This window comes from Protopterus annectens, chromosome 7.part0 (assembly GCF_019279795.1).
Source record: "Protopterus annectens isolate FY-2018-M chromosome 7.part0, PAN1.0, whole genome shotgun sequence".
NCBI lineage: Eukaryota > Metazoa > Chordata > Ceratodontiformes > Protopteridae > Protopterus > Protopterus annectens.
Genome location: NC_056739.1, coordinates 502852212 through 502866332, shown reverse-complemented (window position 1 = coordinate 502866332; position 14121 = coordinate 502852212).

Below are 14121 nucleotides of genomic sequence, written 5' to 3'. Positions count from 1 at the left end.
CCCCCAAATCTCACCCACCCCAGAGCACCTGACCTTATAATTCCATAGCCACATTCCCAACCAATAGCCTACATTATCTCATTAAACAGTTAAACAATTAAATATTTTACCCCTGTTTTTTCCTTCCTCTCCCTAATTCCTCTAGCAGCTCCACCCCTTCACTGGCCTACTCTACATCCTAATTGACCTGTTTTACCTATCTTATATGCCAAACAATGACTAGCCCCAGCAGGCCAATACACTTTAAAGTACTCCTCTGGTCTGTATGTCTTACCACTCTAATATCTTACAGCTTAAGCTACTATGAAGCCCTAAGCTTTACTAGATTTCAACACCCTACAAGGCAAACAACCCCATTCTCTCTTACAGCTTCTCACACCCATATTAACATAACATCCTCATCATCCTACCTTCTTCCACAGTTTCCCAGATTATCCCATACTAAATATTTCCACATCAAAAAGGAATAGCCTATATTCTTTAAAGTCTTCAAACTTAAATATCATCTTCAACTAGGTCTACTTCAACACGATGACATTCATCCTAACCCAGGGCCTTACACTACCACTACCAACTCCTCATCAGCCAATATTTCCCCTTCTAACAACCCCACCAAAACCCTATTCTCTCTCTTTATAGGCCACCTTAACATACATAGCTTAAACAATAAAAGTACACAACTTCATGCCCTATTAGACACCTGTTCTTTTGACATCTTATGCCTAACTGAAACTTGGCTCAAACCCATAACTAAAGACAACAATATAATTCCACCAGGGTATAACATACTCCAACTTGACCATCTAAATAAAAAGGGTGGTGGGGTGGCTTTACTGTTTAAATCTGTATTGAAGGTCACCTCAATAGACATTCATCCACCATCACCTTCTAATATTGAGATTTTAACCGCTAAGCTCCAAATAAATGCTAATAAATCTATATACATTATTTGCTCATATATCCCCCCAGGAAATAACATTAATACTCTTTAAAATACCCTCAGCTGGCTCTCAATGACCCTCCCACAAGAAACCATACTCCTTGGCGATTTTAATATTGATTGTAATGGTTGTACCTCTCCCAAACCTACTACTCATATAAACCTATTTGGCTTTCACCAAACCATTACATTTCCTACCAGGACCCAAAAACCTAGCAAGAAACAAACTACCTTAGATTGGATACTAGTTAACAGCAACCCCCTCAATTATAAAACTGGCATTCTTCCCGATGAAATTAGTGACCATTCCCTTACCTTCATAACTAGAATAAAGACCACCATTCCCAATAAAACAATATTTAGAACAACCCATAACAAAAAAAAATTCAACTCAGTGAACTTCCAAGCAGAGCACAAAGCATGCAACTGGTCACCCCTAAAATGCCTGCCTCTTGATGAAGCAGTCTCTTTCTTTAACAATAAATTTCTGCAAATCCTTGATAACCATGCTCCCTCTTGTACTGTCAGAACTAAAAACAAACTTGCTCCCTGGCTCTCTAATGAGACTAGGCACAGTATTAGACTAAGAAATAAAATCTGGTCCAAATGGAGGAAAACAAAATACCAAATAGATCACCTAAACTTTAGACAGCTTTGAAATGCCACAAAAAGAGCTATAGTCTTTGACAAAAAAACTACTACCTCAAACTCCAACAAACCCAACAGCAAAACCCACAAAAGTTCTGGTCAGGAATCAACAAACTGCTGCATCCAGGTCATTCCAAAACTCCTACCCCCTCTAACCTAACTCAAAGCCCTCCCAACCAAATTGCTGACACATTTAATACATTTTTCTCTGAAACTGTCCAATCCCTAGCTAACACCTTACCACCTGTCACCACCACAGAATCTCCTCCGCTGACCAATCTACCCCAAACTTTTCATCTTCAGCCCATTCCCACATCCCTCATTCACACTCTACTTCTTAAACTAAAACCATGTACACCATCAGTTGATCTCCTCCCATTTGAATAACTGCAAACTACAGCAGGAGTACTAGTCTACCCAATCTCCATCCTCATAAATTGAACCATTACAGAATCCTACATCCCATCTCTCTGGAAAATCTCACATATTATCCCCTTGCATAAGGAAGGCAACTCAAATAGGTTCATAGGTTCATAGGTTTATACTAGGCTATCTGACCTAAGGCATTTATAAGCCTAGCCCAAAGTTTTGTGGCTTACGCCACCCCTTATGTTAAAAAATACTGTGCCCATTAGTTTGCTGTGCCTCTGTCCAGCGGTGACACAGAGATGATTCCCGGGGTAAACCTACGATCTCCCATCCACTGGTCAAGATTTCTCTTGAACAGAGCCAGCGAGGTGCTCTGCCTCACATGGACCGGGATTTTATTCCACAGCATAGGGAGTCTCTGGGTGACAAATCTATCCCTCCAGCATGTCCTATTTATATCCATGCTAAGGTTTAAGTCACTTGCTCTGGTGGATCTGGTAGATTTGGATTTTTTGAGGTGGAGCATGCCCATTAATTCCGGGTTGGACATGGCCTTGTATGTCAGGCACAGGTCACCTCTGAGCAGGCGGTATGCGACTGAATAGAGCTGGAGTTTCTTCAGTCTGGCAGCATATGACAGATTTTGGAGTCCCTTTATCCTTTTGGTGAGGAACTTTTGGGGTCTCTCCAATTGCTGCAGGTGTCAGGTGAGATACATCCCGAATGGGGCATTGTACTCGATCATTGGTCTGATAAGTGAAGAGTACATGGGGAACAATGACCTCACTTGATCTGGATGTGAATCCCTTCATGATCAGGTGGGCAATGTAGAAGGTCTTTCTAACCACTTTAGCAATGTGAGTGTCAAAAGAAAGGCCACTGTCAGCCTGGGTCCCCAGGTCCCTGATAACCTCTTCTGTGCTTAATGGATTGCCACCTATATGGTAGCTTGGGGTTACCTTGTTTTTCCCGAAGGGTATGACTATACATTTTTTGGCATTTAACTTCAGGCCATGGCTCTGGCACCAGTTATCAGTTTCCGTGAGACCCCTCTGAAGGATATCTGTGTCCGATGTACTTTCTACTATGGTGCCCAGTTTGCAGTCATCTGCAAACTTTGTCAGCCATATTCCTCCTATGTTTGCCTGTACTTCTGAGAAGTAGATGCCGAACAACAGGGGGCCAAGGACTGAGCCCTGTGGGACACCACTTGTGACCGGCTTGGAGTATGACATGGCGCCAGCAACTCTAACCCTGTGGGTTCTGTCCTTTAGCCAGTTTGCAACCCATCTTGTGACATATGGGTTTACATTTAAGCTGGTAAGTTTCTCTATAATACCTGAGTGGGGTATTGTGTAGAAAGCTTTTGCAAGGTCAAGGTAGGCTGTATGGACTGCCTTTCCCTCATCAATGGCCTCGGTGACTGTTTTGAAGAAGTCGATCAAGTTCAAATGGCATGATCTGCCCTTGACAAAGCCAAACTGGGTCGGGTCCAATGTCTGCAAGTCCCCTATGTCTTTGTTTATGAGTTCCATTATGATCCTCTCCATAGCTTTGCAGACCAGGCTTGTTAAGCTTATGGGGCGGTAATTACCAGGGTCCATAGAGGCACCGCCTTTGTGGAGTGGGACCACAGTTGCCGTACGCCACTCCTTGGGCACGTATCCTGTGGTAAGGCTAAGATTAAACAGCTGCCTTATATGTGGGTTTAGTTCCTCGTTGAGTTTGTGTAGCACACAGCCGGGGACGCCATCCGGTCCCATTGATGCTGTGTTTTTAGCTTTAGAGAGAGCAGCTTTCACCTGCGCATTTGAGATGTCTGGGAGGCTACACTCTGCTGGGATATTTATCTCTCTTTTTCGGGGGGAGAGGGGGTTGAAGTTTGCACTGAACCTGTCTGCCAGTATGTTGGCAATGTCTGTGGGTTCAGTGATTTTTGTATTATTTTGGACTAATTCTGCGCATATCTGGGAGTTTCCACCCAGGTTTCTAACATAGCTGAAGAAGGCCTTATGATTGTCTTTTGAATCTATTGCAATTTTTCTCTCAAAGTTGGCCTTGGATGATTTTATGAGTGCTCATATTTTTTTACTAATAATGATCAAGGGTGTCTTCTCTTTTATGGATTTTGCTCTATCATGTAACAGCTTTCTCCTCTTATTGTAAAGTTTGTTTATGGCTGGGGTCCACCAGACTGGATGTTTGCCCTTGGTGGAAAGAGTCTTGGTTTTATTAGGGATTGCCTGATCCATGCAGTCCTGGAGGTGTTCGTAGAAGGCATTTGTAAGGGCTTCCACAGCTTGGATTGTGGTTTCCACTGGCTTCGGGGCCTTGAAGGATACCACACCAGTCTTGAGTAGTGTGAAGTTTGCTTTAGAGAAGTTCTTCACTGTGGTCTTTTTTGTTTGGGGTGGGGGCGGGATGTGGATTTCCAGTGAGAAAAGTTTGTGATCTGATCTCACCAATGAGGGATATACTTCCGGTGTGGAGCATTTTGTCCCCATGTTTGTGATGATGAGATCTAGTATATTTTCTCCTCTTGTGGGAACGGTGACTAGTTGTTCCATGGCATTTGAATTTATGAAATGAACTCTCAAACTTCCACCCTATAGCCCTCCTCTCACTCCTTGCAAAAGTTATTAAGAGATTTATTCACCGTCAACTACTGCATCACCTCCTTGAAAATAACCTATTAGTGGACTGTCAACATGGTTTCAGGCCTTTCCACAGCATTACCACTGCACTCCTGTCCTTTACTGACAGCATTAATAAAAATAGAAATAGTAACCTACTCTCTTCAGCTCTCCTTATAGACCTCTCCAAGGCCTTTGATATGGTGAACCACCAATTACTATCAAATATTCTCAAATCTCTTTCAATTGATACTCAAGCAGTTACATAGTTTCATTCATACCTTGAAAATAGACAACAAGCAGTGCGCTGGGAGAACAACTTATCCTCCCAGCTCCCGATCACACTTGGAGTCCCACAAGGATCTAGTTTGGGTTCACTCCTCTTTAGTATTTTCATTAATGATCTGAAAACCTCCCTTCCCCAAACTACCTGCATACAATATGCCGATGATTCAACTTTAATCTGTGCTGCTTCCTCTCCAACTGAACTCCAAAACAGGACACAGACTGTATTCACCTTAGTGGAAAAATGGTTCCACCAACGATGTCTCCTCTTGAACCCAAAAAAACCCAAAACTACTACTGTTTACGCCCACACAGAAGACCCCTCCACTCAGTCTCTTACTTACCGCTAATAATGCTACTGTCATACCACTAAACTCCTAGGTGTAACAATAGATAATAATCTCAACTTTGACACACACATTAACCTAACTATTAAATCTGCAAATAGAAAACTTGGTTTCCTGTATAAACTCAAAACCATTTCTCACAGCCTCAGCCAAGATTACTATTGCTCAAACTCATCTGATTTCAACCCGTCTCTATGCCTCCCCCATATACACAAACCTAACCAAAAGCAATTTAAATAAACTGGCAACTTCTTACAACAATATAGCCAGATTTGTCACAGGTACCCCATTTAGAACCCACCACTGCCAAAATCTAAAACTACTAGGATGGCTGGAAATACAAAATCAGCTACTCTACCAGCAGCTCACCTTCATCCACAAGATCTTACACCATCCCACAAATACACCTATACTTGGTAACCTCCTCAATTCTTATCAAAATCTTCCAAACCTATGTTCCGCAAATAGGTTACAAGTAGCCACCTTAAAATCTAAAAATAAATCGAGATTGTCTGTTTTCTAACTCTGTTGGTAAAACATGGAACAAACTCCCAACTGAACTAACTTCTACTACATCCACCCATCTTTTCAGGAACCAATTAAGAATTTTCTTAAAATCCCAATGGCTTTGCTCATGCACTAAGCCCGACTGATACTATCTTCCCTTGCCTTTAGCCTTTTTACATCAATTCTCTTACCTTTTCTTCTGCTTTCTCTTCTAAAAATATAAATAATTTGCTCTCTTCATACCCATCACTGTGCTGTGTCAATTTCCTCGACACAATAAGTTAACTGACTAATGCTTCTATTTCTCTATGCTAACTGTTGCTCCAAATGACTGAAACAAAAATCTTCATAGTGTTACACTATCTGCTTACTGCTGCTGAAATAACAACTGTACATGAGTTTATAGTTATCTAATTGTTTTTGAATGTACAGTTATCTATTTGCATTTTGTATAAACTGTTTTCTTTTTCTCTGAGCTTTTCTCCTCGGGCCTCTACTGAAAATGGACATATATCCAGCTAGACTAGCCCGGTCAACAAATGTAAAATAAATAAATAAATAATAATAAAGATTGCAAAAAACATTTGACAGCATCCCAATTCATAAATAAAGGAGCACTTACAGATGTATAAAATACATCATACATTGATCAATTGCATTATAGTGACCATGAAACAGTGGCAAACCACTTTGCAGCTAAGCCATGATAAAGGACAAATTATTATCTCATAATAAAAATTCAGAGGGGTATTTTCCAGGGTGACTCTGTCACAATTGCTCTTTTCTCTTGCCCTTAATCCATCAAGCTGTCTACTTAAAAGATTAGCTTCACAAAAACACAAATCCACTGTCAGAACACACTTTTATTGTAGCAATGGTTACAATATGTCTCCCAGACAACAACAAAGTGTAAAGACGTCTTATCTTCTTTTTGTGGGATGATTTAAATAAGTATAGTTCATTGGATGATGAGCTAAAAGCACAACTTGAAGTGATCAAAAGTTTCTCAGATGATAAAAGAATGTCATTTGATTTCGATAAATGTACGGAAGCAATATTTAAAGCAGGAAATCTTCAGCACCAATAAAATATCAGTCTGGGAAAGGAATGTGATATAAAGGAACTTGAACAGGAGGGATTGTATAAATATTTGGGAACTGGTGAAAGATTGTCTATAAAACATGAATAATTGCAAACAAAACTCAATAAAAAATATTTAAAAGGCTAAAATTAATACTGAAAACAACCATGACAGCTAGGAACAAAGTCCAGGCTATAAACCAATTTCCTCTTCCTGTTCTAACTTACAGTTTTGGAGTAATTGACTGGCCCCAAAAGGCAGTGGATCAATTGGACCAGAAAAGAGAAAAAAAACATTTCACGCTTATCAAATGGTATATAAATATCAATGTATACCAAGATTATATATTCATCATTCTAAAGGAAGTTCTGACTATCTCTTATATTTGTGTAGGTTTACTAACTATAGAAACATTAATATTGTAGGAAACAGTTATTCCTTAATGAACATTTATGGTAATGTAGCAGCTTAACATGCTATTATGAATATGCATTATATTTCCATGTATAATGAATCTTTTATTTTAATTATAAGATAGTACATTTTAAAGTAATATACTCCTTCACTTGCACCTCACTGTTCTAACATTCCAGTCTGTAGACAATAACCTTCTGTGGGAAGCTCAGTCTAACAGAAATCATAACATTTTCTTTTTTTTGCACTTTTGTTCTTTTCTTTTCCTGGCTACTGTTTTCATTAACTTCCATTCTATACATATATGAACTGCTTCTGGTTTTGCACAACCATTCCCTCCACCTATGACCAGTGCCATAAAACACCTATAAATACCAAGTGTTGCTTGCTGCTTTATTCATCCCTTTACCATTCTCAGTTCAAAACATGCCAGTTGAGCTTTGGAGAAATTTTGTCTGTGTAACAGCTTGAGTTTTTTACTGTTTATCTGCTTCCTTAATGACCTTCAAAGAAAAGTGATCTAAAATATTGAGCATGACTCTTGTAGCCTAAAGGCCCTTTTTATTTAACCACAGTATATCATTTATTCACTGTTTTCATCTCCAGATACCAGTCAATCTAACAAAAATAAGAAAGCTGCCACTTTTTATTTGGTCAGACCTCATATAGCACCTTGAATGGAGGGGCACTGTGAAACACAAAACAGCAGAAAGAGTGCAGAGGCTGGCCAATGGCTAGGTGAAGATTCTGCTGTTGGATGGTCAGCATACAGGCACCTTCACATAACTGGCATCGCCTGAACTATACAAGCATGATTGGGTACATTAGATGAATGAGGGTATTGATTACGTCCTAATACACCTGAGGAAGGTTGTCATTATGGAACTATCCATCCTTCTGGTGCACAGCAAACAACAGCAACAATGAACATAAATACATAATTTGTTATCAATAAATGAATGCCAAATGCCCCTGCATCTCAGTCTGTCTCATTATTATGTATACATTTGTACATGATAGTATTATACTGCTGCCATACTGTCTAATTCATGCATATGTTCAAGGTACTTCATGTGTAAAATCAGATGAAAGCATGCCAAATCAGATAAAAGTTTACATTATGTTATAAAAGATTTTAGTAATAACATATGTATATGAGCATAATTATATTTCTGTGCATATTTCTGGCATTGTCCATGTGGACAAATTGCAAGTCAGTGTTTCACATTCCCAAATACCAGAAAGGTCATCACTGGTTCCTCAGACCAGTGAAGTACTTAATAACTTAAAAATGTGACTTGTTTGATAGAAACGTTATGAATGTATGGCATTGTGTTAATAATTACATGAATAACTGGAACCATTAGGTGACTGCATTTTGCTTCTCTGTATAAAACGAAAGTTTACATCACCCTGAAAAAGTTATCGTTGATACCTAATGTCTGACTATTATCATTTTGCACATATTTATACTTGTTCAGCAATAAAATATGCATATGAGCATAATTATATTGTTGCACATATCTTTGGCATTGTCCACTTAGAAAGATTATGAGTCAGCATTTCAAATATTGAGTCATCAGAGAGGTCAATAACTTCTCAGAATAATAGGGTACTTGGTACAACAAAACATTAGATTTTTTTCTTGAAATATTATAAATGTAAGGTATATTTTCATAATTGTATTAATAACATTTATTTAATGCTCCATAGTATCAAATGAAAGTATACACAATGCTCAAAATCTTTGTACTGATAGTTTCTATCACAACTTTGTAGATATTTACACTTATTTGTCCATTAAATATGCAAATATACAAATATGCATACCCTTCGTAATTATGTGAATATCTCAGAAATGAAGTGGCATCTGCACAACTGCTTTACTGCTAAATGGAAATAATTTATGCATGAATAAAAGTCATCCTGATAACTGGGATCAGTCTACTAGGGTTACAGTGATATCAATGCTTGTTTGGCATAATTATATTACTTGCTCGATATAAAATTACTATTATTTCAGGCTGACATATGAATACAACAACTGTGAAAGAGTGCACTGAATAACATTTATGTTTTAACTTATTTTCTAAATGTTGTCATTTCTGAGATATATACGTGTCTACAGATAGGCTTAAAGATACTTTCTCAGAACTTTATCTTAAGCAAAAGTCGTCCAAGCAGGAACACTTTAGGTGTCATGAGGTGTAAAATTCCACTCAGGCTAGGTGCGAAAGAATTAACAACATTACTTCTCTGATCTTAGTATCACAACCCATGCTTATTTGTCAAGTCCTTCGACTTCCAAATAAGTACTTTTCTAACTAATTCATCTTGCCAGCACCGCTACACCTCCCTACTAACAAGCCCTCTTTTTCTCCTCCTACTCCAAAAATTTCAAAATGGCACCACAGCCAGACATTAGCATGCATTCTGATTAATCTGTGATAAACAGTCCCTTTTCCTACATACTTCTACTAATAACTTTCCTTTCGTAGTCTACACAACAGATTCATCCCTGTTCATTTCTTTATCATACCTTTTGAATTAAGGTTAAAATTGCTAATAATATCAATAGTAAAAAAAAAAAAAACTATTTATCTTCTTTTTCTCTTTTATATACACACATTGTCCATCATTACCTTAACAAATGAGCAATGCAACATACTATGCCTTCTAAGAACAAATAACACCCTTATCATATACTTCTGATAAAGAATTTATTCCCATATATTCCATTTTCTCATGTTTTAAACCCCTCATCCTCATTTCCCCTCTTTCAAAGGAACTTCTTATTTACAAACCTTTTTTTCTTAGATTTTTGTTTTAAGAATAAGCATTTACCTCCCAGTGCATTGTTTGCATAGAGTGATATCAAGCATCCTTGCCCTCCTACCTTGTTAATATTATTCCATTTCGCACTTTAACATTTTGTATCTAAAGTCAAAAAATTTAAACAAGAGTGCCCTTTACTTTCTCACCACCCACCATGATGAGGCTACACTCTGTGGACAAATATGAATTAGGATGAGAACTGTGGCACCTGATGCTGCTCCATGATACGGGGCCCCTCAACTCTAGTAGAACCTGATGCTGCTCCATGGTATGGGGCCCGTCATCTCTAGTAGCACCTGATGTTGCCCCATGAAATGGGACCCCTCAGCTCTAAGCTGAGGATCAGAAAAAAGTTCCTCAAACCCAAGTATCTAAGTTGAATAACAAAACAAAACAAAACAGGTCTGCTAATTTTAAAACTTGCAGGGAAGTTCTTGGCACATTTGTAATAAGTGACTTGCTACAATGTACACCACACTTAAAGCTCTGAAGCAAGTACAGATTCACTTGTGACAGACAGCTAAAGCAGTATTGGTATGAGTATCCATACTGGCATTCAGAAATGTTGGTACAGAAATAAATACTGGAGCTGCACTACAGACCAATTGACATGTACCGATTGTGCTTTTAACACACTGTGCCCAGGGCAGATGCCTCCTTCGCCCCTCTCTAGCCCCACTTCTCATTCACAACAATTGTACAACATTATACAATTATTCTTAAAATGATTGAAATCCTAATGATTAAGGTTAGCGTAATGCACACACACATAAAACTCAAAATCATAGTGGCAATGGTCATAATGATCGTATAACAGAAATAAGAAAGTATTTCCAGCTTTGCACTATGTGACTGTACCAAATCGCATACACATTTATATAGTTGACATGGCTTAGTAGTAAATCACTTTGTCTATGGTGTGCATGGTCCTGGGTTTGAGCCTTGCAGAGGCTGTTTATTTATAGGGTTGGGAGGGTGGCCTAATGGGTAAGGTGTTTGCCTTACAAACACAAGGTGCAGGGTTTGAGTCTCACAAGGGATAATTGGCTAGGCTTACAATGGCCCGCAAGGGCAGTTAGCTTAGTACTAATCTATGAATTCACTATGAATTCTATGAATTTATCCAAATACTATAGCAACCTTTCTCAGGATGATTCCTCATGTCAAATAGTTGAATCTGGCTCAATGAACTCCTATCCAAAATACATGCAGCTTGAATCAAAATGCACTGCTGCTTTGAAAGAACAATTACTGTCCATTAACGCCCAGTATCCTAACTTCAGTAGAATATAAGGTGAATCCCTGTTTGTGACTGCCTCTGCAATATCAGTGCTCTATTTTTTCAGAATATTCACACCCACTAAGATCCACTTCATTTCACTTTTTGCAGTATGATCTAATCATCAAACATATTGCTATTGTCCAACAATCTTCCCATCTTTATATAATGTAAGAAGAAGACCCCAAATTTTCCATTTCCCTTGGGTCACTGAATTACCACAACTGTTATCCAAAATGAAACTTGCCTTTGCTCAAACCTTCTCTGCCACCCATGTTTGTAAAAATAGACAGATGAAGTGGGATAACATACCATACAGCAGCTAATGTGTGGTTATGAGATGCTAGAATTTGAGGAGAGGTTACACAAGACAGACTGATACTCAATACATTTTAAACAGCCAAGTAGACCTACTGCAAGTCTGCAAAACCAGCAAAGAATTTTTAATTAGGATATCTAAGCCTGAAAAAATAGAAAACCTGTATCATTATAATTGTTAAGATTGTATTACAAAAATAATAGAACAACAAACTGGTTCTTGGAAAGATATGCTGCTCAGTGGAACTTTCTTCCACAGTTTGCAATCATTTGTGATGATTTGATTTCTTTTAAGTCTGCTTCATGTAGGAATTTTGGTCCCTCTAGGAAGGCAAGTAAAGGCACATTGTTTTTGCCTGAGTTTTTTTTAATTGTATTTTATTGTATTACATATGATGCACTATACACATTGTCCTAATTTATCAGATACGAATCTGATTTAACAATGGATATGCACTTTATTTAGAGGACGTTTGTAGTTTTGTAACATCTTCTGTAAAAAGGCTGCAAAAGAGGAGATTGTAATTAGTACAGGGGTTAGGGAGGGAGAAATTTATTTTCTTTAAAGGACAAGTTCTGGAGCTTTGGTACTACTTCGGATTAGGACATGGGAATAAGGAGTTTGGCCTAAAGTGGGAGGATTTTCATATAAAGTCAGGTTGCATTTAATTAATCATATAACCACTGAAGAGTCATGTTATAAGTTATACATTCCCTTGAACTCATTTCTTAGAAAATTATATTTTTGTTTTCAGATGTATATAGGAGGGCTACTGGGAATATATGTTTTGTAATTTTGTATTTTGTTTACTTAGGCACATTTGTTGCTACACATCTGATGGTTATATTATGTATGTATATTTTAATGATATGAATACACCTTACTAATGTATCTAACGGAAAACAACGGTCGCTGGTGTCCAATGGCACAAACACAGTTCTTTTCAAACGCAAGTCTTTTCAAAGTCTTAACTGTCTTGATAATAATAATCACCACGCTGGAACAGCAATGTGGAGTAAACTTCTTTTATTAACAGTGAGCGCTTTCGCCATTCAGCTTCTTCAGACTGTTTCACACTTAAACAAAGTTCAAACACCTGTTTAAATACTAAATTATTTGTTCTCATTGGTTAAAACCTTTATGTGCACAATTTCCGAATACAACCGGAACTCACTTTGACATCATAACATAGACATGAGCGTAAGCACATTCGTAAAATCAGTACATAATGTATCCTAAATCCTATAAATCAAATAAAATTAACTCTTAAGCATAAAAACATTATTGCCTTCAATCATGGCAATAGCAAATTTCAGTGACAAAATTGCGTGGCGGCACAATAGTATCGCTTTATTTGTGTATCTGCATAGGCAGCGTAACTTTGTACTCAAACGCTTAAAAGCTGATATACTACATCAATTATTAAAATTATTAAATCTTTCATATGCATAATATTAAAATATAGTTAGAACAGCATGTTAGCATCTCATAGGTGCTACGTTACAAACAAAACATGCATAAAAATCACGCTGTTGTATATGCATCAAATATAAAAACTTAATACGAAATCTGAGGGTAATACATAGAAAACAAATGTGATGTTCATATCACGTTAAAACTGGCCATGTATATAAAAAATATATGTAAGAACATCTGTATACTACGGGTGAAGTGAGCCAGAATTAATGAGTCTGAACAGCAGGAGAACTAGGATATACCTATTAGAAAAAATACCGTGCATGTGTAATCTAAACAGTTTCACTAACACATAAAAGGAATCTTGATTCCATATGTCTTATATCAAATATGTCTTGATTCATAAAAAATACCGTGCATGTGTAATGTAAACAGTTTCACTAACACATAAAAGGAATCTTGATTCAATATGTAAAATGGTACACCTTACGCCATATTATAAAGACTCAGATTAAATTTTCTGTTACATAACATGATAATTCATAATAAATATCATATGTTTCTAAAAACATTATATAAGTTAAAACACATATGTCAACGTAGCATGAAAGTAAATGCAGCTATGAAAAGTAGTAGTGGCAAGGGTTAAATGAATGTGTATATACAAAAACGAACCTATGGTAACCTAAAAAACACATGTCACTACTGACTGTAAAAGAGTAAGGTGTCATATTTACTGCATGGGTTAATGTCCACTGACGGGCATACAAAGTGGAATGTATAAACAGATATGTATGTCAGGGTTACCTGTGTGCCTGGAGTGTATACAAAGAAGAACTGGTATCAAACTCCTAATGTTTAGGAACCCGCAGTTTCCTTTTCCTGAGAAAGGGTTTGATTTGAACCTTGTCATTTAAGCCCGGATGTTGATCCACCCTGAGTCTGATAATCCACTTCATTTCATTTTCGAGAGTGTAATTAATTATATCTCCACCTCTCAAATCAGATTCTATCTTCTGAATAATAAAAAACTTAAAAGTATGGCTAA